The sequence below is a fragment of the Anolis carolinensis genome, chromosome 3 (genome assembly GCF_035594765.1).
Source record: "Anolis carolinensis isolate JA03-04 chromosome 3, rAnoCar3.1.pri, whole genome shotgun sequence".
In the NCBI taxonomy this organism is placed as follows: Eukaryota; Metazoa; Chordata; class Lepidosauria; order Squamata; family Dactyloidae; genus Anolis; species Anolis carolinensis.
In genome coordinates this window covers 196,981,088-197,006,226 of record NC_085843.1, presented here as the reverse complement: position 1 = coordinate 197,006,226, position 25,139 = coordinate 196,981,088, and the positions used below count along the sequence as shown (strand labels likewise).

Sequence of the window (25,139 nt, the reverse complement as noted above, 5' to 3'; positions counted from 1 at the left end):
CTGGACAGGGGGAGTTTGTCCCTGCTGGTTCTGCTAGACCTCTCAGCGGCCTTCGATACCGTCGATCACGGTATCCTTCTGGGACGCCTCGCGGGAATGGGACTTGGAGGTACTGTCCTGCAGTGGCTCCACTCATTCCTGGAGGGTCGGTCCCAGATGGTGTCATTGGGGGACGCCTGCTCGGCCCCACAACCATTGACTTGTGGGGTCCCGCAGGGCTCTGTATTGTCTCCCATGTTGTTTAACATCTACATGAAGCCGCTGGGAGAGATCATCAGGAGTTTCGGGGTCCGGTGTCATCTGTACGCAGATGATGTCCAGCTCTGTCACTCCTTCCCACCTGTCACTAAGGAGGTCCTGAACCGGTGTCTGGCCGCTGTGTCGGACTGGATGAGGGCTAACAAATTGAAATTGAATCCAGACAAGACAGAGGTCCTCCTGGTCAGTCGGAAGGCCGAACAGGGTATAGGGTTACAGCCTGTGCTGGATGGGGTCACACTCCCCCTGAAGGCGCAGGTGCGCAGTCTGGGGGTGACCCTGGACTCATCGTTGAGCCTGGAGCCCCAGGTCTCAGCGGTGGCCGGGGGAGCCTTCGCACAATTAAAACTTGTGCGCCAGCTGCGACCGTACCTTGGGAAGCCAGACTTGGCCACGGTGGTCCACGCCCTTGTTACATCCCGTTTAGACTACTGCAACGCACTCTACGTGGGGCTGCCTTTGAAGACTGTTCGGAAGCTTCAGTTAGTCCAACGGGAGGCTGCCAGGTTAATAACTGGAGCGGCGTACAGGGAGCGTACCACTCCTCTGTTACGTCAGCTCCACTGGCTGCCGATTAGCTACTGAGCACAATTCAAGGTGCTGGCTTTAGCCTATAAAGCTCTAAATGGTTCTGGCCCAGCTTATCTATCCGAACGTGTCTCCCGCTATGACCCACCTCGAAGCTTAAGATCATCGGATGAGGCCCTGCTCGCGGTCCCGTCAGCCTCACAGGTGCGGCTGGCGGGGACGAGAGACAGGGCCTTTTCAGTAGTGGCTCCCCGCCTATGGAACGCCCTCCCCAGTGAAATTAGGCAGGCTCCCTCCCTCCTATCCTTCCGTAGGAAGGTAAAAACTTGGTTGTGGGGCCAGGCTTTCGAATAAGAATCAGCAGCATTAATTACTATTATGTATGCTGGAACTCAATTGACAGACCCAGTCTTTTAAACTTGTACACGCCTATCTATATTTTATAAATGCATTTTATGAATGTTTATGTAAGTTAATTTTTAACTGATTTATAGTGTATTGTACTGTTTTTATATGTCTGTTTTATTGTAAGCCGCCCTGAGTCCCCTGTTGGGTGAGAAGGGCGGGATATAAATATTGTAATAAATAAATTGTAATAAATATGATCCAGTTCAAAGCAGATAATGTGGGATTTTATACAGATGCGTTGAAGGGGCCTGAGTTCCCACTGCCAGATAATCTGGGATAAGCAGACAATCTGGGATCAGATCCTGGAAAACATAAAATTACAACTGCCATGATTTTGTATCATTGAGCCATGGCGGTTCAAGTGGGGAGAAACGGCATTAATTCTACAGTGTAGATCAAGCATGGACAAACTTTTTTGCCTTGGAGCCACATTGTGACCCTGGCCGCGAGGGCTGGGCCAGGGAGGAGGGGTGGGGGTGGGCACGTGTCATCCTAAGGTTGTCTTCCGAGCATAAGGGCAGACTGCTCATCCCATCCTTATGCTGAGAGGAAGGTGGGACACACAGCGACTACTTCAATCCTCTTTCCCAATCTCCTCCCTCGATCCTCGGGCTGTCCTCTTGGCAGAATGCTGGGAGAAGGGTGAGACAAGATGGTGACTGAGTGTGCTTTGGAGAGCTCTCAGTTGCTGCATGCCTTCCTTGAGCCATCCTCCCGGAGTAAGGATGGGATTGCTCTCACCATCCTTATGGTGAAAGGAGGGTGAGACACATTGTGGCTGAGAGCATGCCGGGGGCTCTCAGCTGCTATATGTCTTCCTCCCCCATCTTTTTGGCATAAAAATGTGTCCTTATGCCAAGAGGACAGGAAAAGTGAGGAGGGCCTGAGGTAAGCACCCTGAGGTAAGGGCCTTGCTTTGCCCATGCCTGGTGTAGATGCAGCTTGTATCCAACACCCAACCATTAGATTATGATGGCTCTTAGATCTCAGTACCACCCAAAAATCCTCAACTATAAACAGCTTCTCAGCAACTTCGGAACAATTTTTGGGTGATGCACTGAGGGAAATCTTACTGGGAAGAGAAATCATCCTTCCTTCCTAGTTTTGTGGAAAATGGAATTAATTCTGTCACCAGATTCAGTCACCGATCCAAACCAGGCCTGTCCCATTTGGATTTAGGTCCAGATCAGCCGAGTCCCATCTGGATTTGGATTTAGGTCTGGACCAGCCCAGACTTTATGGATCAAAACTCACAGAACTTTCATGTATGTCACAACATGCACTTAGTTATCGCAAACAACAATGACAATGGGTATAACATTAGCTTACAAACGAACGTTCACCGTATCCTGTCAGTTTGGGAATGGGTTTCTGCTCCTTTCGCGTGAAGTAAACTTTGGGTTCAACGTAGCCCAGCTTTATTGTCAGCCGCAACCTGTAGGCCACGAGGAAACCTGGCTGAAGGATGCCTTCTGTGGAGCTTGGACCTCGTACTTCCCTGCCGATGATGGGCTATGAGCTGATTCGTATTGATTGCAATGCTTCTGACACCTGCTCAGAGCTCCCTCTTCTGTTGCCATAGTAACCAAGAGCCGGCATACTTGTCCACATACTTTAGGAACCTCATTAAATCAGGCAGCAGGACAGCAGCTGTGTTCTCAATGTGTTACATTGACAGTCACGGACTAATTTTATGATGCTCAGGTGATTTTTTGGCCCTTCCTCGAGCCTAAACTGTTGGAAAAATGTGGAGTTATTGGGACAGATGGCAGGAGGAGTAAATATTGCCAATATGTTTTAACACATCCACGTCTCCCGGAAGGTGCAAAAGCAAACCAAAGTCGTGTGGATTGGCTCAGGTAGATTTTAAAGGAAGCATAAATAACACAGGCAGGCACACACTGGCGATAGTCGGCACCAGAGTGTTTCCTTTGAAACAGTCTGTGATTGAAAGTAAATGGGTTTGTTGACCCAGCATGGGTTTATTTTTCTCTCTCCTCCTCCTCTTCCTCAATTAAGATATTAATATTGGAAGCTGCAAGCGCTGTCTCTTCCTCATTTTCAAAATAACGTATATTTGCAGGGAAATAATTCAAGGTTCGGTGGCCAGAGGGCTTCTCTGTAAGCAACGCCGCCTGAGGAGAAGAATTAGATGACCTACCATCCTATTTCTCACAAAAATTGGATCTTTCTTCAGCACCGATAACTGAAGAGCATCCTTCACTACAACGGAAGGCAACAGGCTACATGAAAGGTATTCTTATCCAGCTCTTTTTTGCCATCTTTCAGCATGCTTTACCTGAATTCACTATGCCTAATGGTAGAGCCCACCCTTATTCTGTGCGTGCATCTGCACTGTTGAATTAATGCAGTTTGACACCACTTTAAGCATCCTGGCTCAATGTTATAAAAGGTAAAGGTTTTCCCCTGACGTTAAGTCCAGTCATGTCTGACTCTGGGGGTTTGTGCTCATCTCCATTTCTAAGCCGAAGAGCCGGCGTTGTCCGTAGACACCTCCAAGGTCATGTGGCCGGCATGACTGCATGGACTGCCGTTACCTTCCCGCCGGAGTGGTACCTATTGATCTACTCACATTGGCATGTTTTCGAACTGCTAGGTTGGCAGAAGCTGGAGTTAACAGCAGGCGCTCATTCCGCTCCCAGGATTTGAACCTGGGACCTTTCGGTCTGCAAGTTCAGCAGCTCAGTGCTTTAACACACTTCGCCACCAGGGCTCAATGTTATGGAGTTCTGAAATTATGAGGTACCAATATTCCATGCACCGAACACTGAGGCTGGACCTCCACCACTGCCCTTTATTTTAGGATCAAATCTCACATTATCTGCTTTGTACTGGATTATAGGAGTCTACACTGCCAGATAGTCTGGGATCAGATCCTGGGATATAGGCCAGTGTAGATCCAGCCTGTGTTTCACCAATATTGAGTCTTGGACCCTTTCTACAGTGCCATATAATCCTGATTATCAAAGCTGATAATCCACATTATCTACTTTCAACTGGATTTATGAGTCTACACAGTCATCAAGCCCATAACCAAGGGGGCAGTTTAGGGGTTCAAACCACCCTCAGAATTTTTCAGGTCAAAAAGAAAAACCTGGTTTTACTCATTAATTTTAACTGGTTCGGAGCCCCGGTGGCGAAGTGTGTTAAAGCACTGAGCTGCTGAACTTGCAGACCGAAAGGTCCCAGGTTCAAATCCCGGGAGTGGAATGAGCGCCCGCTGTTAGCTCCAGCTTCTGCCAATCTAGCAGTTCGAAAACATGCCCATGTAAGTAGATCAATAGGTACCGCTCCGGTGGGAAGATAACGGTGGTCCATGCAGTCATGCTGGCCACATGACCTTGGAGGTGTCTGCTGACAACGCTGGCTCTTCGGCTTAAAAATTGAGAAGAGCACCATCCCCCAGAGTCAGACATGACTGGACTTAACGTCAGGGGAAACCTTTACCTTACCTTTTAGCTGGTCAACCATATCTCCACAGCAAAATGGAAAAGTATGGTATATAATAAAGTAGGAGGTAAGTAGTGTTCAAGTTATATACTTCTATTGTAATTTAATCCTTTATACATTCAAAATGAAACAAAAAATTATATATTCAAAACTGTATGGGTAAGAAATTGTCGTTCTACACCCTTTCAGGGCTGAACTGAAATCTGGTGATTGACCATAGCCCCGTCCCTGTCGTACATCCAACAGGTAATGGTAACCTTATTTATTCTATCAGTTCAAATAAACAGCATGTAATATAGTGTAGGTACCCCTATAGGAATATACACCTCTTAACATAAAGATATACAGTGTAGCATCATTACAAGTTTGGATTCCATTAAAACTTGTTTTAAATCCAGTTCTAACAAATAAGATTAGTTGATACTAAACAAAAATCTTGCCAACGTCTTGATAATATTCTCAAGAATTGTATACGTATTGTACGAAGTCAATCATTCAAATGGAATCAAAAGTATTGTATAAATTCTTCTTATAAATGTTACCAAAGTATAGTTACTCCCTAATAGAAGGAGTTCACTGATAGGTTCCAGGGTTTAAGAAGTCGATTGCTCTTCCTAGGTGATGAAATAAATTTGTTGGTGGGTACCGGGAACAGTATAGTTGTCTATGATGAAAGAGATGAAGTGGCTGGCATTAGCCTATAAAGCTCTAAACAGTTCCGGCCCAGTCTACCTGTCTGAACGTACCTCCCCCTATGAACCACCTCGGAGTTTAAGATCATCTGAGGAGGCCCTTCTCTCTATCCCACCTTCTTCGCAAGCGCAATTGGTGGGGATGAGAGACAGGGCCTTCTCAGTGGTGCCCCCTTGGCTGTGGAACTCCCTCCCTAGCGATATTAGATCAGCCCCTTAGAAGGAGAGTAAAAACCTGGCTTTGGGAGCAGGCCTTTGATAAATAGCACAGTGCAATAATTTTACCTGGAAATCGTGCAATCGATTATGGAACGGCTTTAGACCTTGTCTTTGGATGATGTGTCTTAACATTGGAATGTATTTTATTTATGCTTTTATGTTTGTATCAATGTTAATCTAATTTTATTTCATGTTTATGTTTTTATGCCCAAGGCACTGCACAAGTGCTGTTTGTAAGCCGCCTTGAGTCTCTCACGGTAGAGAAAGGCGTCATATAAATATGGCAAATAAATAAATAAATAAAGTCAACTCCCTGTATTTTTCAGTGTGCACGGGGCATTTGTCGAGGTCAGACACCAGCCAATGGATGAAAATACAGTTTATTGTATAAACAACTCAAAAAAGCTCTTAAAACAAACAAAGGAGCTTGCGACACTTAAACTTCAGTGTGAAAAAGACATTTAAACTGAAAAAACTCCAAAAAACCAAACCGGAGTATAATCCAGATTATCCAGAGATATAATCCGGATTAAAACAAAACTGCTTAGATTCAGCTCAAAATTGCAGGATAACTTGGAGAGGGCAAAACAAACTATGGGCCGAATTCCCAAGGGTCCAAAATAAACAGAATCCCAACTGGGTTACAAAATAGAGTTTTAAGGCTCAAAACAAACAATGTCCCAAACCGGGCCAAACTTTGCCGCCGGAGGCAGCGCAAACAAACCGGTGCCGGAAACAAAGTAACGAAGGGCAAAGAGTTACTGCAGGATCAGAAGCCAAGCCAGTGGTCAGTAACGGAACGTATTTGCAGAACCAGGAGTCAAACCGGAATTGGGAGCAAAGAGTAATTGCAGAGTCAGGAACGAAGCCAGCGGACGGTAACGGAGCATAACTGCAGAACCAGGAGCCAAACTGGAATTGGGAACCAAGCCAGCGGTCGGTAACAGAGCGTAACTGCAGAACCAGGAGCCAAACTGGAATTGGGAGCGGAGCGTTATTTCAGGGTCAGGAACGAAGCCAGCGGTCGATAATGGAGAGTACTTACAGGGTTGAGAATGAAGCCAAGCCGGAATAGGGAGCGAAGAGTAATGCCAAAACGATGTCCAGTCCAAGGTCCAAGATGAGAAGTCGTCATAGCAAAGTCCTTGTCAATGGGTTGACACAAGTAGCCAAAACGACGGAGGCGAACTAATGCAGACAGTAATCACAATGCAGTCTAAGGAAAACCCACACAGTTCCAGCCCCCGTCGTAGAAGTTGTTGTGGTAATCTCTGAGCGGTTAGACTCAATTTAACCCTCTCTGGGGGAGATTCCACCAAAATCAGCAGAGTAGCAAAAACAAAGCTTTCAAATGCAACAGTTACTTACACTGGCGAGCAAGAGAAGCCTTTTTAGGATTGCAATGGACTGCAGAGTCTCAATAAAAGTTCAAAAAGTATTTATTCAGGTAAAAGGAACTCCATTGTAGATAGAAAGCCTTGGGAGCTGTCTAGATTACTATAGACTGGATTCTAAGGAAAAATAACTAAGGAAAAATAACAAACATCTACATAGTTACATCTTGCCAGGAGAGATGGCAGGATGCTGCTTGTTAGTTTGAAGAACAAAGGGAGAAGAGGGAGAACCAAAAATGGTTCCAACCGCATGGTCCAGTTTATTGGGGCCATAAAAGACACTCTGACCAATTGGAAGTTAGTGTCCCTAAAGATTCACATTTCTACCAACTTCAAAGTAAGGGACGTGACGTAAACAGGATAGAGTGAAACACAGTAAAGCCTGTCTAGGCATGCTTTGGAAACAGGGAAAGGATTCCCTCAATCTAACTCTATCATCTATCTAACTACATTTGGACTTGAGTAGTCCAGGATGATTTCCCAACAGAAGTAACCCAGAATAAACTTACATCGGTTGCACAGTCCCAAGCCAGTCTTCAGGAACACGAACACGAAACCCAATGGTGCCCAACAACCACCTTGCCACACGCAAGGGCCCAATGGCCAAATGCCCACGATTTATTTACAATTCGTCTTCAGAACTTGAGCTGGGCACCGCCCTTCCCACAGGTTGTTCCCATTCCTCATCTGAGCTGAAACCACCCTGCCGATGCCCAGACCTACCCTCAGCTGTGGAACTATCCCCACTCCTCCAATTAGACCACCTTGAGTCGGATTCTGAAGGACCCCACTTTTCCTCAGCGTCCCCATCACCAGTGAGCCCAGTCTCCCCATCACAATCCTCTGGAGCGCGTGCCCACTCCATGCCATCCTCTTCAGCCCATGCCACATCCCCAACATCCATTTCAAGCCCCTCATCCCCTTCAAAACCCTCAAATCTGTTGATTCCTCAAATATCTCTTTAAGCCTCTTTCTCTGTAACTCCTCAAATGAGTCTTGCTCCCGAGGAGCCTTTCTTCTCTTCCTGCTACTATCAGTAGTATCATTGACCCCAGAAGGCTCATTCACAACAGCATTTCTTCACAAACATCAGTCTAGGCTTATAGAGGCTTTAGTTAATAAGCAGCATTGCCTTCAAAAGTGACTTTGGCTTTGCAGAAGGCTGTTCTGTGTCTGAGGGCAATCCCTCATTGACTGGCTGTCTAATTCTACTCCAATTTAAAGATAAAGAACCATAAGAAGAAAGCATAGCAGCGTTGTTGTTGTCGATCAGCAGTGAGCATCTGCACAGCTGTCTTGAGCAGGCGTAGAACTCAGGTAAGTGTTCTGTATTTTATTAATATTGTATTTGAATAATAATAATAATAATATATTATTATTATTATTATTATTATTATTATTATTATTATTATTAACACAACGGCATTGTATGCCACAGCAAACAAGATAGATATGCTGGATTTCGTATCACAAAATCACAAGATGAACACTTCCCAAGTGTTTAGGACTGTGTGATGTATTTTCGGATGATGCACGCAGATCCCAGTAGGGTGCTACACTTGATCTTAGCCAAAAGGCAGAGAAGCAATTGCTTCAAACTGTTTTCTTCTTGGCTGGTCGGAGGCTTGCAACTCTCTACAGTGCTCAAGCAAAGAGCCCCTGCAGACAAAAAGATTCCAGTAGGGTGGCCTTTTGCAGTTGGCAGATCATAATTTTGTCAATGTCTATTGTTTCCAAATGTCGGCCGAGATATTTTGGCACGACACCCAATGTGCTGATCACCACCGGGACAACCTGTACTGGTTTCTGCCACCCCCATTGTTGTTGTTGTTGTTGTTGTTGTTATTATTATTATTTTCTAATGATGTATCTCTCTCTTTCTCTCTCAGTTAGTACATGTAAGTTTGTGCAAATCTCTCTCTCTCTTTTTTGGTCCTAAAGGGATGCCTTTCTTCTCCTCCCTCCTCCACAAATCTGTAAGTGATCACCCTAGGAGTTGTTCAGCTCAGCAAGGATATTATCGCATCAGGCTTGTAAGCTATATTGGAGAATCCCTAACTACGAATGAAAAAACACCACATGACATCCTTGTAAACTCACTGCAAGCCAGTCTTCAAGTTATGTTGAAACAGTAGTTTATGTAAATGGCCAAATCCCATTTTAGGGCTGCTCAGTGTGTGTGTAACCAGTCTTACAAAGCCATTTCAGCAATGTGTTAATCTGAAGTTGCTTCTGCAGTGACTTTGGAGCCGGTGATGTCTCTTATGTGTTCCTTTTCCTGCTGATATTGCTTGTTCCTAGTCTTGTTGCCAACTTGCCATTGCCACTTTTGGTAGTCAGACATTGAAGAAATTTAGCTGCAAAGCCAAAAGTTTCTTCTTTCTCCTCAATTCTTTCCTTTAAATAAATAAATCAATCAAGTAACTGCATAACCAGATATCAAAGACAAGAAATGCATGGATTGGGAGAAGTTATGTCCTTGGAGCTATGATAAGATAAACAGACTTTGAGCTTTCTCAAAGCTCTTTCAATAAGGCTTGCTGCTAAAAGAAGAGGGGCTTGGCAGGAGTATTCCAGTTAAGCAAGATTGTGTTTGTGATGGTAGAACCAATTTTGGCAACCTCAGATGATAAAGTCCCAAGATACCATCTTTCATCTATCTATGCACATTGTGCTGCCTTGTCGTGGAAATTAACTGGAGCCAATGTAACAGGTAAATCACTAGCCAGATATGATTTAAACATCTTGTCCCAGATATTGAAAGAAATTCCAAAAAGCAAACCTTGATTTTGCTAGTTTATATAAGGAACACTGTTTTACTACAACATTATATATAATGAATCCTGAGCATTCGTGGATTTTGGTATACACGGGAGGTCCTGGAACTAAACTCCACTGGATACCAAGGAGCATTTTAATGTCCCCTTTAAATATTACACTATGTAACACAACTTTTGTTCCTGGGTTATAAATATCATTTCTTAATCTATCTTAATAAAAACATGGAAAAAATATTAAACTGCATAAACCTTGTTTTGCTGATTATCCTGCAGCACATTTTGCTATAGTTTTTCAATGAATGTCTTATCAAGTGTCAACTCATTCAACATAGTTTGAGGTAGACACAAAAACAAAGTTTCTGGATTATAACAACTACTTTCAAAGTAAGTACCACCCAATTAAACAGAAATAATACTTTTAAACCAGGAACATAAATCTTTTCAAATTTGTTACATAGTGTTGTTTGCTCTTATGTCTAAATCAGGATGAACTGTGGTTGTCTGAATCAGTCAACAGCAAACTATGGCTTATTACCTGACTTCTTCAGATAGGCCATTGTAAAACAATTAACAGTTTCAGTTTTGCCACAAAAAATACACAGATCCTTGTGCCGTCCGCCAGACAATAAAAAAAAACTATAAAGCTGAAACGTGCCGTCCTTTATCCGGGCGAACTGCAAATCCCTATAAGCTGTCCTAAAATATTGAACGACTGAGTCTGGAGAACTTCAAAAAAGGATGTTTATTCATACAAGGTTGTAAACCTGGCACAGATCTTAAAGTTGCAGAAAATGAAACAAATTTCCATAGGTTTTAGTTGCAGAATTATCCCTGGTTCCAGAAAGCAAAGGTGATTATAAAACCACTATACCCTAATCACGCTGCCTATATTAGAAGGAGAAACTCTTTCCTTCCCTATCTTTACAGCAAAGATTAGTTCTAGAAGCGACAGAATAACCCTGCTCCTCTAACTAGATTTCCTATTCCAGATCAATATAATTCAATACTTATCTAATTTGGATAGGCTTAGATTGGCCTGGTTTTGAGGATGATTTGTCCCAGTTAGCCTTGCACAGCTCCAGCACGTTGGAAGACTATAGCCAGAATGAAACTCTAAAATGGAGACTAGACCCTGGTAAAAAGGGCGGTCCTAAGATGTTGCATTCTTTGACCAATCACTGCAAAGAAAACTGCAGCCAGCTCTTGCAGATTCCAAGCCACTTTTCCTAGGCTTTTGCAGCCAGAGGCTCAAACAAAATGTAAAGGAGGGAAAACAAACAAACGACCAATAGGTAAGGCAAACCATCGTCCTGGGGGACGGAACACTCCCCGCTAAATTCCCAGGATGTGGGAATTTACCAATCAAAAACATACAAACACCTTTGTATACACAACAATACAAACACTAGAACTTTAAACATCTCCAATAAGCAACACGAGGTCACTAATTGGTCTGTCCAAAATGGACACTTTGCCTCTGTTGCAAGTCTTTAATTGAACTTTCCTGACCTTACCGTCCGGGCAAGGAAAGGTCTTTAATACAATGCCCATGGGCCACGCATGGCGGGGCAAGTCTTTGTCCTTTAACAACACAACGTTGTTAACCTCAATGTTGTCCTGTGGGCTTTGCCAGATTCTTCTAGCTTGAAGCTGGCTTAAGTACTCAGCTTTCCACCTTTTCCAAAAGTGGTTGGCCAAGGACTGCACCTGTTTCCACAGGGCACGGTGAGTTCCGTCCGGAACTGGCAACATGACGTCCTTCCATCCTGGCACCTTTTGTGTCAAAATAAGTGCAGGAGTCAGTGGTTGTAAGTTCTCAGGGTCACTGGTAAGGGAAACCAGCGGCCGGTTGTTGATAATTGCGGTAACTTCCGCCATAAGTGTCACCAAAACATCATGCGTCAATGACCTATGACTCAAAAACATGGCATTAAGGATTTTGCGACTAATACCAATCATCCTCTCCCAAACACCACCCATATGGGAGGCGTGAGGAACATTGAAAGTCCACATAATTTGTTCAGTATTCGTAAAGTTCTGAACCTTTGGGTCTCTCCCAAACCTAGACACACAATTGAGTTCTTTGGTCGCACCTACAAAATTGGTGCCACAGTCCGACCGAATTGACTTAATTGGCCCTCTGAGGGCTATGAACCTTTTCAATGCGTTTAAAAATGATGAAGTGTCCATCCCTTCTATGACTTCTATATGGACAGCTCGTATTACTAAACAAGTAAACAAAACTGCCCACCTCTTGTTATTTACAACACCACCCCTGGTTTTCCTAGTGACAACCTCCCAAGGACCAAACACATCGATTCCCACATGGGAAAAGGGTGGGTCTGTCAAAGTCCTATCCTGAGGTAGTTCTGCCATCAACTGACTTTGACAGTTTCGTCTGAGTCGCCGACATTTGACACATTTGAAAATACAACTGTTGACCAACCTTTTGGCATTAACTACCCACAGACCTTCATTTCTAAGGGCTGCCTCAGTTAGAGTTCTACCCTGATGATGGATCCTTTCATGGTGATGCCGAACGAGCAGCAATGCAGTGTGACTATTAGGGGGTATGATGATGGGGTTTTTTATGCACGCCTTGAGTTTAGCTTTGGCTAACCTTCCTCCAACTCTCAAAATACCCTCCTTGTCTAGAAATGGGTTTAACTCATTTAGAAGACTTTGATTAGGGATGTTGAGCCCTTGCTCTAGCCTAGCTATTTCCTGCTTGAAAGCAGATCTCTGTACTGACTTGAATATGACGCTCTTAGCCTTTATCATATCCTGGACCTGTAAAGGCTCACTATCTTTGCAAGCTAAACGATGTATAAGCCTAGCAACTGCTCTAAGAAGACTGTGCCACTCCGAAAAACATTCAAAACGGTGTGGTTCCAGGCAAGATCTTTGGCCCATCTTGATTGCAGTGGTGGTCTTGCAGGCTGTTATTTCTGGAACAGACTCTGGTAATTCTATGTTTTCCGAAGGTGAAAAGACCAACGGGAAGTAGACATCCGCTAAACATCGGGGACCCATCAACCAACTGGATCTTAAAACTCGTTGAGCTGATGCTCCTCTAGAAGCGATGTCGGCTGGGTTGTCATTTGTGGCAACATGATGCCACTGGCTAGGTGTGGAGCTAGATAGAATGTTGTTAATTCTATTTGATCTGGGAACTGTGATGGTTTCCAGTCCTTCAGCTTGAGAAGTCCAATTTGCCCAAGCTGCTTTCACCGATGGGGTCAGCTCTTGATCCCATCCTATCTTCTTCAGTGACCAGAGTCTATTTTCTGCCACATGCCTGTTGTTTGGCAAAGTGGGTTTTTCTGCTTTAAAAGGCAGAGGGGCTATCCAATTTCCCTCGGGACTCCGGGAAACTTGAGAGTTCATGATCTCTAAAAACCTCTGTTCATCTTTGGAAGGCGCTGTAGTTTCATCCCTTTCGGAGACTTCAAAGATGGAAGAATACTCTGGTGTTATCCCCTGACAATAGACCGAGATATGACTCAAACAGCTATGCATTAGTGTGGGGCGACTGCCTTGAAGCACGTGCGCTTGACGAGTGCCCACCGACGATGGAGGGTGCATCCTATTTATGCACACTGGGCCTGTAACTGTCCAGCCTAGTGGTAGCAGCTGAGCAATGGGCGCCCCTGGAGGTCCCTTAACTTGGTCGTTCACATAGAACAAGTTCGGACAGTCCGCACCAAGCAGAAGGGCAATGTCCACATCTGGACGGAAAGCAGGTAAGGCGTTCTTCAGCCTTCGCAAGTGTGGATGAGCCTCCACAACTTCTCTAGTTACAATCTGCCTTTTGTTCCGGGGAATAGAGGAACACTCAATGAGGTCTGGTAACTCGAACAGTCTCTTCTGGTCACAAGAGGAGACAACAAAGCCGGATGCTATGCGACCCTGCAACTTCTTCTTCCCTACACAGGTGGACATGGTGTAGTCGACCGTCTGGGTTTTTATGTCAAACAGTTGGAAAAACTCTGGAGTCGCCAGGGAGGCGTCGCTTTGTGAATCCAAAGCCACGTAAAGTCTCTTTTTAAGCCAAGGTCTTCTGGCTGGATATACATCTGCTAGGCAGATGGGATGGCAGACTCTGAACTGGTGCACGTCAGAGCATAGTTCAGTACAGGCGACCGATGGGGCATCCTCCTGCATCCGTGACGCGGTCTGCATGTTGGTGGCTTCAGTAGATGACCCTTCTTTGGAAGACGTGTCCCCTTTGGCGCGGGAGACAGCGTCAGAGTTGTGCATCGCGGTGCAATGCTTAAGGCTGTTACACCTTGCGCATTTGACGTCCTCTTTGCAGTTGGATGCAAAGTGAGGAGTTGCTCCACAGCACCTAAAACATATGCCCAGCTTCTGTACAATCTGTTGTCTTTCTTTATAAGGCTTCTTGCCAAATTCCCGGCAGTTGGCCAAACTGTGAGGCTTTTGGTGAATGGGGCAGAGCACCTCCTTCACCTCTGACTTGGACTCGTTGGCCCTGTGCTGAGTTTCAACAGCCTTAACACTAACCGGTCTTTTGGCCTCTCTGGATGGTTTTTTCTCCACTTTAGGTGCCTTCTCTGGCTGGGTCCCTTGGTATAAGGTGGGGAGGCCCGTCTGCGGATCATTCCTTTCTCTGGCCGCCCTGGTGATGAACTGGACCAAATGAGAAAATGGAGGGTATGCCTGGGAGTGGGCCTCCTTGTAGTTGAAGACCTCCTGTCCCCAGCGTTCTTGCAAAGTGAAGGGCAGCTTGGTCAAGATCTGCCTCTGGGACAGGTGCTGATCGAGGCACTTCAAACCGGGCAGTTCTGGATTCTCCTTGGCCGACTCTAATTCCGTAAGGAGATCGCTGAGGTCCCACAAGAGTTTGAAGTCTTTGAGTTTCAAAGCTGGGAACCTTTGGAGCTTGTCCATAAGAGATGCTTCAATCTCTGTGCTGGCCCCATACCTCTGCTGCAACCTGGCCCAGGCCTTTTCCAGGGCTTTGTCGGGATCGGCTACGTGGGCTGCGTAGATCTTCTTAACTTGTGAGGATGAGGCTGGGCCCAACCATGCAGCCAGAAGAGTCAGTTCTTCCTCAGGCAATAACTTTAAGTCTCTGATTGCTCTCTGGAAGGTGGCCTTCCAGAGAAGAAATTCCTCAGGCTTGTCCGAAAACTTTTCGACACCCTTGTCCTTAAGATCTCTTCTGGGGCTTCTGATGATGGAGACAAGCTGGGACTCTGGCGTTGAAGGGAACAATTGAGGAGTATGCTGTTGTGGAGTGGACTCCCACCGTGCACCTTGCGTCAACCTTTGGCCTCTTGGAGGGATGACATCGACCACTGACGAATCGGTGGCTCCCTGTGCAGCTGTCTGTAAGGGCCAACTAGCACTTGGCCTTGAGGCCCTGATTGACTGACCTAGGGATTTAGCAGGAGGCACAGGTAGCTCGGGCAAGGGTGAGCTCCCCGCTATGACGCTCTGCTCTGCAGGAAACTCAAAAGTGACTTTGGGGCCCTGCTCTGGGTAAGGAGAGAAGTCTTCCTGTTCCTCATCCGAAAACTGGCTGTTTAAGCTATTAAGATGCACAAGCACCTTGGAAGAAGGGTCCTGCTTCGGCAACTGACTTACATTTTCTTCTGTGAGTGGCTCAATTAGGGCCTTGGCCAAAGTCTCAGCCCTTACCTTTTTGGCAGTAGCATCCATCCTTATTCTAAGCATTTCTATTTCACCTTGCCTTTGGGCCTGTTCCATTTGCATTTCGCTTTGTCTACGGGCCTGTTCTATTTGCAGTCGTTGCTCTTCTTCTTTAAAGGGAAGGGTGAGATCAGCTGCCTTAGCATCAGCCTCCGCCCCCGCTACCTTGCTCTTTAGCTCTAGACGTGCAGCCTCCTTAATGTGCAAGGCAGCTAGGGAAGAGATGGCACTCCCAGCAGCAGAAGACTTGCTAGAGTGGCTATGTTTAGATGATGCACACTCCCTTAGTTTAGATACCTGGCTAGAGCGGTTGGACTTAAGACTAAGTGCCACAGCAGGTGATTTTAAAAGATTGGTCTCATGGCTGCATAAGGAAGACTGATTTCCTTTTGGCTCAGACCTTAGATTAACAGGTGGAGAACTAAATTCCAAGGCATCTAGAATTGCCCTCACCTTATTTTCTTTCTCATTAGTGTCAGCTAAGACACTCACTATTTCTAACTCTGAATCCTTGGCGTTAATGCGCTCGAGGACCTGGACTATCTTAGACACCAAACCCCTCCAGAGACCGAAGGTCTCTTCAAGGTCGGTCTGTAATATGGATGGCACCCTTGTAATACCCAAGCTCTCAATTCTGTCCATCAATGTTACAATTCGCTCCCATGCCGAACCTAACCTCACATGGAGGAGCTCCTTTTCATCTATTAGATGGGCTAGCATCTTGGCTGAAGGGTGCTTTATCCTTTGGGGCCTTTCATTCCTACTTTCAGCCTCAGAAGGAGGTATACCATCTGCATCATCTTGAAATTGCATAGACATTATGTATTCTTAATAGCAAGTAAATTTACAACAAAGGCAAATGCAATATACCTGCAAGTAAACTTACAATAAAGGCAAATTCAATATATAATACAATTCACAGCACTTAACCATAGCAATATATATCACTAAGTAACTATACTTTACAAAGATTGTGACCTTTGGCGCCAGACTTTGGTGGGCAAGCTGCAAAATGCCAACTGACAGCAACTTGCCACTTGATACCTCCCTTGCCCGAGTGACGTAAACTGCCAAAATGGCGACTTCGCCAAATTTTCAAGCACCTTGTGCTCCGCGGCTCGAGGCCTGCCGCCGAAGGAGCACCGAGGCTGGCTTTGGAAAGGAGGAGAGAAAAGACGCCTCCTCCCCGCTGTGAAGGGAGGTCACCACCGCAGGTCGATGAGGCAGGTCACCACCGCAGGACGATGAGGCAGGTCACCACCGCAGGACGATGATGCAGGTCACCACCGCAGGACGATGAGGCAGGTCACCACCGCAGGACAATGAGGCAGGTCACCACCGCCAGGCGACCGTCCCGGCCGAGCGCTTCTGGACTCACCACCTCCGTGTAAGCCCAGGACCTACTGCTGGAGCTCCGCGGCTCGATGCCTGCCACCGAAGGAGCTCGGGGTAGATTGCTGGGTTTTGCACAGCCGTGCAATTGCAGAAACAGCCGCAGGGCTACGTGCACACACGCAAGCTGAAGAGCAGGATACTGCAGAGGCTGAAGAAATGGAGCCCCACTCTCTCACTTGCCTTTCGGCCTGGCAGCAAGCTTTCACTGCAACAGACCACAAAATCAAAGTCTCTATGGCCGTGCAAGCTAGCTGAAGCGGAAAAACCGCTGATCGTCCTCAAAACTGTGCCGTCCGCCAGACAATAAAAAAAAAACTATAAAGCTGAAACGTGCCGTCCTTTATCCGGGCGAACTGCAAATCCCTATAAGCTGTCCTAAAATATTGAACGACTGAGTCTGGAGAACTTCAAAAAAGGATGTTTATTCATACAAGGTTGTAAACCTGGCACAGATCTTAAAGTTGCAGAAAATGAAACAAATTTCCATAGGTTTTAGTTGCAGAATTATCCCTGGTTCCAGAAAGCAAAGGTGATTATAAAACCACTATACCCTAATCACGCTGCCTATATTAGAAGGAGAAACTCTTTCCTTCCCTATCTTTACAGCAAAGATTAGTTCTAGAAGCGACAGAATAACCCTGCTCCTCTAACTAGATTTCCTATTCCAGATCAATATAATTCAATACTTATCTAATTTGGATAGGCTTAGATTGGCCTGGTTTTGAGGATGATTTGTCCCAGTTAGCCTTGCACAGCTCCAGCACGTTGGAAGACTATAGCCAGAATGAAACTCTAAAATGGAGACTAGACCCTGGTAAAAAGGGCGGTCCTAAGATGTTGCATTCTTTGACCAATCACTGCAAAGAAAACTGCAGCCAGCTCTTGCAGATTCCAAGCCACTTTTCCTAGGCTTTTGCAGCCAGAGGCTCAAACAAAATGTAAAGGAGGGAAAACAAACAAACGACCAATAGGTAAGGCAAACCATCGTCCTGGGGGACGGAACAATCCTTCTGTTCTCTTATCCTAGTTTAATATTTACTTTTTATATTTCTAAATTGTATAAGTTTTGTAAGGTTGTGAGCCTCTCTAGGCCTCAGGGTATAAAATACAGTATATCATCATCATCAACTGTTCTCCACTTGGCTATATGTTCAACCAGCATAAAATAGAAAAACATTAATAATGCAGTTATTTAGGCTGAATCTACACTTACATTGTATACTCATACAATCCAAATCAATGAAGTTTATTCTGAAATCAGATTATATGGTAGTGTACAGCCAGCCATAGACAAATACTGTTCATTTCCACTGCATGTATTAGTGAACATGAGTAGAACTCCATGATAAAGGACATCGAGGCTATGTTCCAGTATTGGATAACCACAGGCGAAGAAACAGCTTGCTCACTATGTGTTGCACTGTAGCCCTGGTACACCTTTTCACCCAACACCACACAATATTCAGATAATCCAATAAGTAAAAGTTTAATAAAGAATAATTATAAAAGGAAAAAGGCAACGCAAAAAAGAAGCATCAAAACAAAAAGTAATTCCCAAAGAATTCAAGAGTCCACCAGCTGTTGAACCAAGGCATCAGAAAGCAATCCACAAAGACTTGAGTTAACACCAAGCAAAAGAATCCTTAAGCAGGGTATTGTCCAAAAGTTACATCCATAGACATGAAAACCTCCAAGAACACGAAGTCATAAACAAGAATCAAACCAAGAATCTTGAAATAGCTGAACCAGAAACTTAGGACAAGAAACCAGGAGCAGTTTCCCTTTCTACAATGTCCCCACTAAAGACCTGAGAGCCCAGAAACAACTTAAAGGGCCTCAGTCACTCCCATGACATCACTTTGCGCGCACCTGCTTTTTCTCTCCTTATTTCTAAGCCTCTGAGAAAAACGAGTTTGTCTTTGTTTTACATTCTGCCTCCTAATTTAAAAGTGACTAGATATGGAAAAACCTTCCTTTCTCACATTCTCCTCCGATGGCCACTCTGGCCTGTTCTCGTGGGAACTGATATCACTTTCTCCCGTTGCCTAGGAATGATCTGGAGATTATAAAATATCTCCCTTCAGACCCCTGCTATCCTCCACAGACTCCTCAGAAATTACAGGTTGCAACTCATCAGCCCCTTCCTCATCCTCTGAGCACTCATAAAACTCATCTGATGCTTCCCAGGCTACAACACCATAAGGAAAACAGAACAAGAAAAGCTATTGGAAGGATTCTAGAGTGAATATTTAGTAAGTTGCATACTCATGGATTTGACTCATCCTTATCATTCTGTTTCCGCTCCATTTCATGTGTAATATGTATTTATGTAAGCGCTATCCATGAATAAATATATCTAAAATTGTATTTTAAGAGGACCAGGTCAAATGTTCAACCTATGAAATATGTATTTGATTGCAACTCAGATGAAGTCCAGTAAACCAGTTGGGATAGCTCTAGTTATAAATAAAATGTAAGATAGCTTACTTACAGTTCCCTGGCATTATTTTTAATAACTAGTAGGAAGCAAGGAGAAAAAAAATGTTTTCCCCCAAGTTGCTTGTTGTAATGTTTAGGAACTGACAGCAGTATTAATTATTAATTTCTTGAATAATTGACTTACTTTGAAGGTGTTTGCTGTAGATCAAAATATTTATATTGCACTATTAAGTGAAGTAATTGATTTCTCAAAACCTGCTTAAAATGAACACAATTCTTCACTGAAACCAATTAAATAAGAGGTAATTGTTTTACCTCATATCAGCAATTTTAAGCCAGCGTCTTAACGTGAAATGAAATTTTGTTGCACAAACACAGCTGTGCTATTGATAAAATCCATGGTGAAGCATTATGGTTGCAATATTGTTAGGTTGATTTAAAACATTCCAGTCAATCAAAAATATGTTTTCACTTTACCAGGAAACATTAAAAAGAAAAAAAAAAGTTATGTGATATTAATGTGGATGATTTACTGAATCTGGAGATGATAGCTACTCTCTTTCAGTAACCCCGATTCTTTCTTATAGAACAAATCCTCTTCTAAAATGATGCCCATTATGACATGTATTGTGGTGCAGCAGGTTAAACCGCTGAGCTGCTGAACTTGCTGATCGAAAGGTCGGTGGTTAGAATCTGGGGAGGAGGGTGAGCTCCCACTGTTAGCCCCAGCTTCTGTCAACCTAGAAGTTCAAAAACATGCAAATGTGAGTAGATCAATAGGTCAACAGATCAATAGGTACAATTCCGGCAGGAAGGTAACAGTGCTCCATGCAGTCATACTGACCACATTATCTTGGAGGTGTCTACGGATAATGTTGGCTCTTTGGCTTAGAAATGGAGATGAGCACCAACCCCCAGAATCGGACACTACTAGACTTAATGTCAGGGGAACACCTTTACCTTTATAGGTATAACTGGAAAAGGTTCATTATCAAAATTGATCAGTTATTCATATTTATGTGTGGCAATTTCAGCAATGAATCATTTGAAACTCTTATGACAAATGGATTTAATATGTTGTTACACGTTTACTTAAAATCCCATTTGTTTTGTTTTGCTTTAAATATTTTTATTGCCTCCCAGCCCACATGGTCTCCCAAGGCACTGAACAAATAAAGAACAATTAAAACAATACAAAGGTAAAAAACAGTTTAGAAACATATTTACACTTTAAAACCTCCTAAAAGCATCCTAAAAGCAATCCTAGATTCCAGTTTTGAACAGTTAAAAAAGGAATTTCAAACATTAAATGCCATGTGAACAGCATTGTTTTGGCTGCCCTCTGGAATCTTAAAGCAAATGGATCCAGCCTAATGCCTTGGGTTTAGTTTAGTTCAACAAAGGGTTGAGGGTTTAGTTCAACAAAGTTTACGATCAGGTCAATGTGTATAGAGCTGAAGTCTATAAATGCAAATATAGTTTTATATGGAACAGTATTCCAAAGAGCATATAGAATAAATTGGATCATTCTCTCCAAGGGCATATAGACCACTATGGCCCCATCTACACTGTCATATAAAATTATCTGCTTTGAAACTGATTATATGGCAGTGTGGACTCATATAATCCAGTTCAAAGCAGATCATGTGGATTATTTGCTTTGATAATCTGGATTATATGGCAGTGTAGAAGGGGCCTATAAGATCATGTGGAACATAGTCCATCACATCTGAAGAGCACTAGGCCAGAGACGAGTGTTATGAATAACTTTTCAATAACTTTAAAGCATAGGTTCTTTTTATTGCAGTTTCAGTCTGAGAGGTATAGCAGAACTTTTACAAAACAACAAAGAACAACATTTAGACATACAAACATACAGATTCTATGCAACTACATTGGATTCACAAACAACCTACAGTTACATTGGCTAAGAAACAAACAGGGGGGTTTTACATTTTCATTCATCATTCACACACAACATGCATCCATCTTCATGCACACAAATATCACCATATTCTTTCTCCCTCCTTGGAGGAGCACCTGCTTAGGCCAGACCCAGCTTCCACTGCTGCCTGCCAAGACATAGTTCCAAAACGCCAAAACTTCAAAAAGACCATGACTTCAAAATGCACTCTTTTCTCTTCCCATGAGAAAAAGAGGCCCCAAAAAGTGAACAGAATCCTGCTTTCCCATAGCAGATCTGCCACTCCCAAGTACACCATCTCCACTGAGCATGGCGGGTGAACAGCGTCGCTGTCTGTCACACCTTCTGGACTGTCATAAGGTCACTTATATAGCAATATTTTGCTGATGATGTTGTCCCAAAGTTGTAAATGAATCATAGACGTCTTCTATCATGGAATATCCTCAGTTTCCTGGACCAGATGTTGATTCCTCTTGATTGGTGTTAGCAAACACAAGCAGCACTGCCCCAAAAGTTCATCAAGTCAGCAAATGTTGACAGATGTTAACAGATGTAAACATTTCTCTTATCAGTCACAGTTCTTATCACAGTTTGCCAGGCAGGTCAACTATTTCAGGTCTCATTAGCAGGTTTTAATTACAATTCCTGAGCAGGTCTTAGTCTACAGACTGGTATCTTCAAATTTCTAGCTCTCTTTCATTCTTCCATTCATACCACATATCATATATGCATATTTTGGTCACACGAGTGCTCTAGAAAGTCTATCTGCCCTGTTCCCATTAGCCTTTCCACTTATCCTCCTTCCACACTGGGTCAAGCCAAAATTAAAGTCCTGGAAACCTCACTGACGTGAGAAAAGAGTTTGGAGGTACTCAGATAAATGTAATGGGCTAGAGAAAGAGCACCTGAATCTTTTAATAGTGTTAAATATATTTTAAAGGCCAGGGATGGGGTTTAAATTCCCTGAAGGCATCAAACACCTGGTCATTGAAGCTAAGCAAGATCATCCTGGAGATACCATCAAGGGATGCCATGTGCTATAGGCTATATTTCAGTGGAAGGCAATACAAACTAGCTTTGAATATGTCTTCTCTAAGGCATCTTCTACACTGCCATAAAATGCAGTTTGTCAAAGCAGATAATCCACATTATCTGCTTTGAACTAGATTATATGAGTCTACATTGCCATATAAACCAGTTCAAAACTGAAAATCTAGATTTTATTTGGCAGTGTACAAGGGGCTAAGTAATCCCTATGAAATTCACAAATCTAGAGGCAACTTGTGCACACGCACACATATAGGATTTCCAATCTGACACCTGCAACCAAAACATGTTGGCTGTTTAAATAGTTATTTTGCAGAGTAATTGAATATTGAAGCCCCCTTCTAAACTGCCAAATAAAATCCGGATTATTTGCTTTGAACTGGCAGTTTAAACTCAGATAATCAAAGCAGATAGTGGATTATCTGCTTTGATAATCTAGATTATTTGGCAGTGTATAAGGGGCCTTAGGCTACAACATCAATGGATTCCTTAGGCAGTGGTCAACACTGGATGACTATTGCCTAATTTGAATGGCATCCAATTTATCAATTGGATGCTATCAATTTGTCAGCCATGAGAACCTTTAGTCATCATAACTGCCAGAAAACAAAAATGAGGAGGATTGCTATAGATCAAAATTGGCTGGGAAGTCTATGAATCGTAGAGGAACAATAGATTTGTGAAGGAGTAGAAAAAACAGCAGAAACTCTGAGAATCACAAACAAAGCTGTGGTTATATTACGGTCAGCAAAAGGCTGCTGAGTAACAGGGCAGCTTCAGGGAATGTTCTAGCATATTAAGAACATACAGAAAGACAGTAATTGCATGCTATTTAAAACTGTGGGCTATCTTCACAAATCAGAATATGCAGCTCTCAATTCTTTGGGTCTACCCCAAGCTGTACCTTCTCTGGCTCAGCACGGAGATTATGTAGAAAAAGTACTTGTTCTCTCTGGTACCATTGTTTGAGACCCATGGTGCCTGACAGACACATCTACTTCCCCAGATACTGACTGCAAAGCTCTTTTCAAAAGGCCCACAATTGTGGAATTGTGCTGAACAGAGTTAAAGATTTGCAAAGAGACAGATAATGAATAATGGAAGACTAAGGGCATTTTCACAAGTGGCACTTAAAAAAAATTGAATTTCCTCCATTTGTAAATCAAATGGAAACGTCACATTAAATAGAATGTATATTCAGTTTTTAAAAAGGCTTTCTTCTCCTCCTTTTTAGAAAAAATATTGCATTAATAATGCCCAGAAGTGATATATTTCAGGGAAAGAACTGTTCTTAGAGTCACTCAAATCACTTTAAAATTCCAGAAGCAATTGGTCTTAGTAGGCGTCCAGGTTATATAACAGGCAATTGATTTAAGCTGCAATCCTATACACACTTGTGTGTGTATGTGGCTCCAAGCTGCTTGCTGACTTACACTGACTCCATGAATTTTATAGGGTTTTCCAATGCAAAGAATACACAACAGTGGTTTTGCCAGGTCTTTCTTCTGAAATGTAGCCTATAGCACTTGGTATTCTGGAAGACAGGGCTCTTCTATGCTGACACTATATTGCAGCTTGAAGCTGACTAAAGGCTATAGTAGCCACAAAACACGCACTGCCAATGTGTGCTGCAACATGCATCTAGACTATACCACACATTTAAAAAAGTCTCAATCCAAGTTTTGTAAAAACAAAAAAAAAAACAAAAACAAAAACAAAACAGATGCCAGTGTATCCCAGATCCTGACCAAAATCGGCCCCATAAAATGTAGAATAAACTACATTACTCCTGCTGAAGCACAGGAAAGAATCTCAAATGGTGTTGCTGAAAGATATGGCTGGGCAGCATGGGGTTATTAACTCCCTCGGAGGGGTAAGTGATTTTCCTCTGCTACTGTTACTTTCGCTTTTTTCATCCCCTAAGCCTCTGGTGCATTGATGCACATCTCTCCCGGAAATTGAAAGGGAAAAAAACCTTGTGAAGCAGTTTGAGACCAGGTTCAATGGTTAATGTAATCACCCATTTTAGCCTCAAACCAGTTTCAGAGATGTTAATCTGATCACCAGTCCTTTGGAACTGGTTCCAAACTGGATTGTAATGTCAGTGTAGAAGTGTCCCAAATCCTTTGAAACCAATAGGGATTACCTCTGTGTAGACTTGCATTAACTGTACACATTTGTTTCTAATCCTCCTTAGTTGTTTTTCTCTTTTTTTCTTTGAGGAATGTCACCCCTAATTTAATGGCCATGGCTCAAAGCCAAGCCACCCTGGGATTTGTAGTTTGGTAGTTCTTTGACAGAGAAGGCTCAAGACCTTGTAAAACTACATGATTTCATAACATTGAGCCAGGGTAATTAAAGTGGATTCATTCCACAGCATAGATGAATCCCAAGGTTTTCCTTTTCATTGCTGAAAGCTTTGGTGTTTAAAGACTTTTGTTCTTAATAATAATAATAATAATAATAATAATAATAATAATAATAATAATGAGAAGACCTGGCTATGGCTCACGAATGGGACCCTGAAGAAGGAGACAGAAGGCCTGATCCTTGCAGCCCAGAAGCAAGCCATCAGAACAAATGCAATTAAGGCCAAGATCGAAAAATCAGCTGATGACCCAAAATGCAGACTGTGCAAGGAAACCGACAAAACCATTGATCATATCCTCAGCTTCTGTAAGAAAATCACACAGACAGACTACAAACAGAGGCACAACTATGTGGCCCAAATGATTCATTGGAACTTATGCCTCAAGTACCACCCCCCAGCAGTAAAGAACTGGTGGGATCACACACCTGCAAAAGTATTGGAAAATGAGCATGCAAAGATACTGTGGGACTTCCGAATCCAGACTGACAAAGTTCTGGAACACAACACACCAGACATCACAGTTGTGGAAAAGAAAAA

At 43.4% G+C, this 25,139-nt stretch overlaps 1 long non-coding RNA gene across 3 annotated transcripts in view; it reads left to right on the top strand.

Moving 5' to 3' along the window:
- Window positions 1-3,155: 3,155 nt before the first annotated feature.
- LOC103278264 (uncharacterized) overlaps window positions 3,156-25,139 on the top strand; it is a 36,784-nt gene continuing 14,800 nt past the window's right edge. For 2 of the 3 annotated variants that reach the window (XR_010004573.1, XR_010004572.1), the window contains exons 1-3: window positions 3,156-3,448; window positions 4,855-4,911; window positions 8,195-8,287. This is a non-coding gene — a long non-coding RNA (uncharacterized LOC103278264). Of the gene's footprint in view, window positions 3,449-4,854; window positions 4,912-8,194; window positions 8,288-18,870; window positions 19,308-25,139 lie in introns of those variants that run through there. The other variant, XR_010004574.1, reaches the window with a different exon arrangement.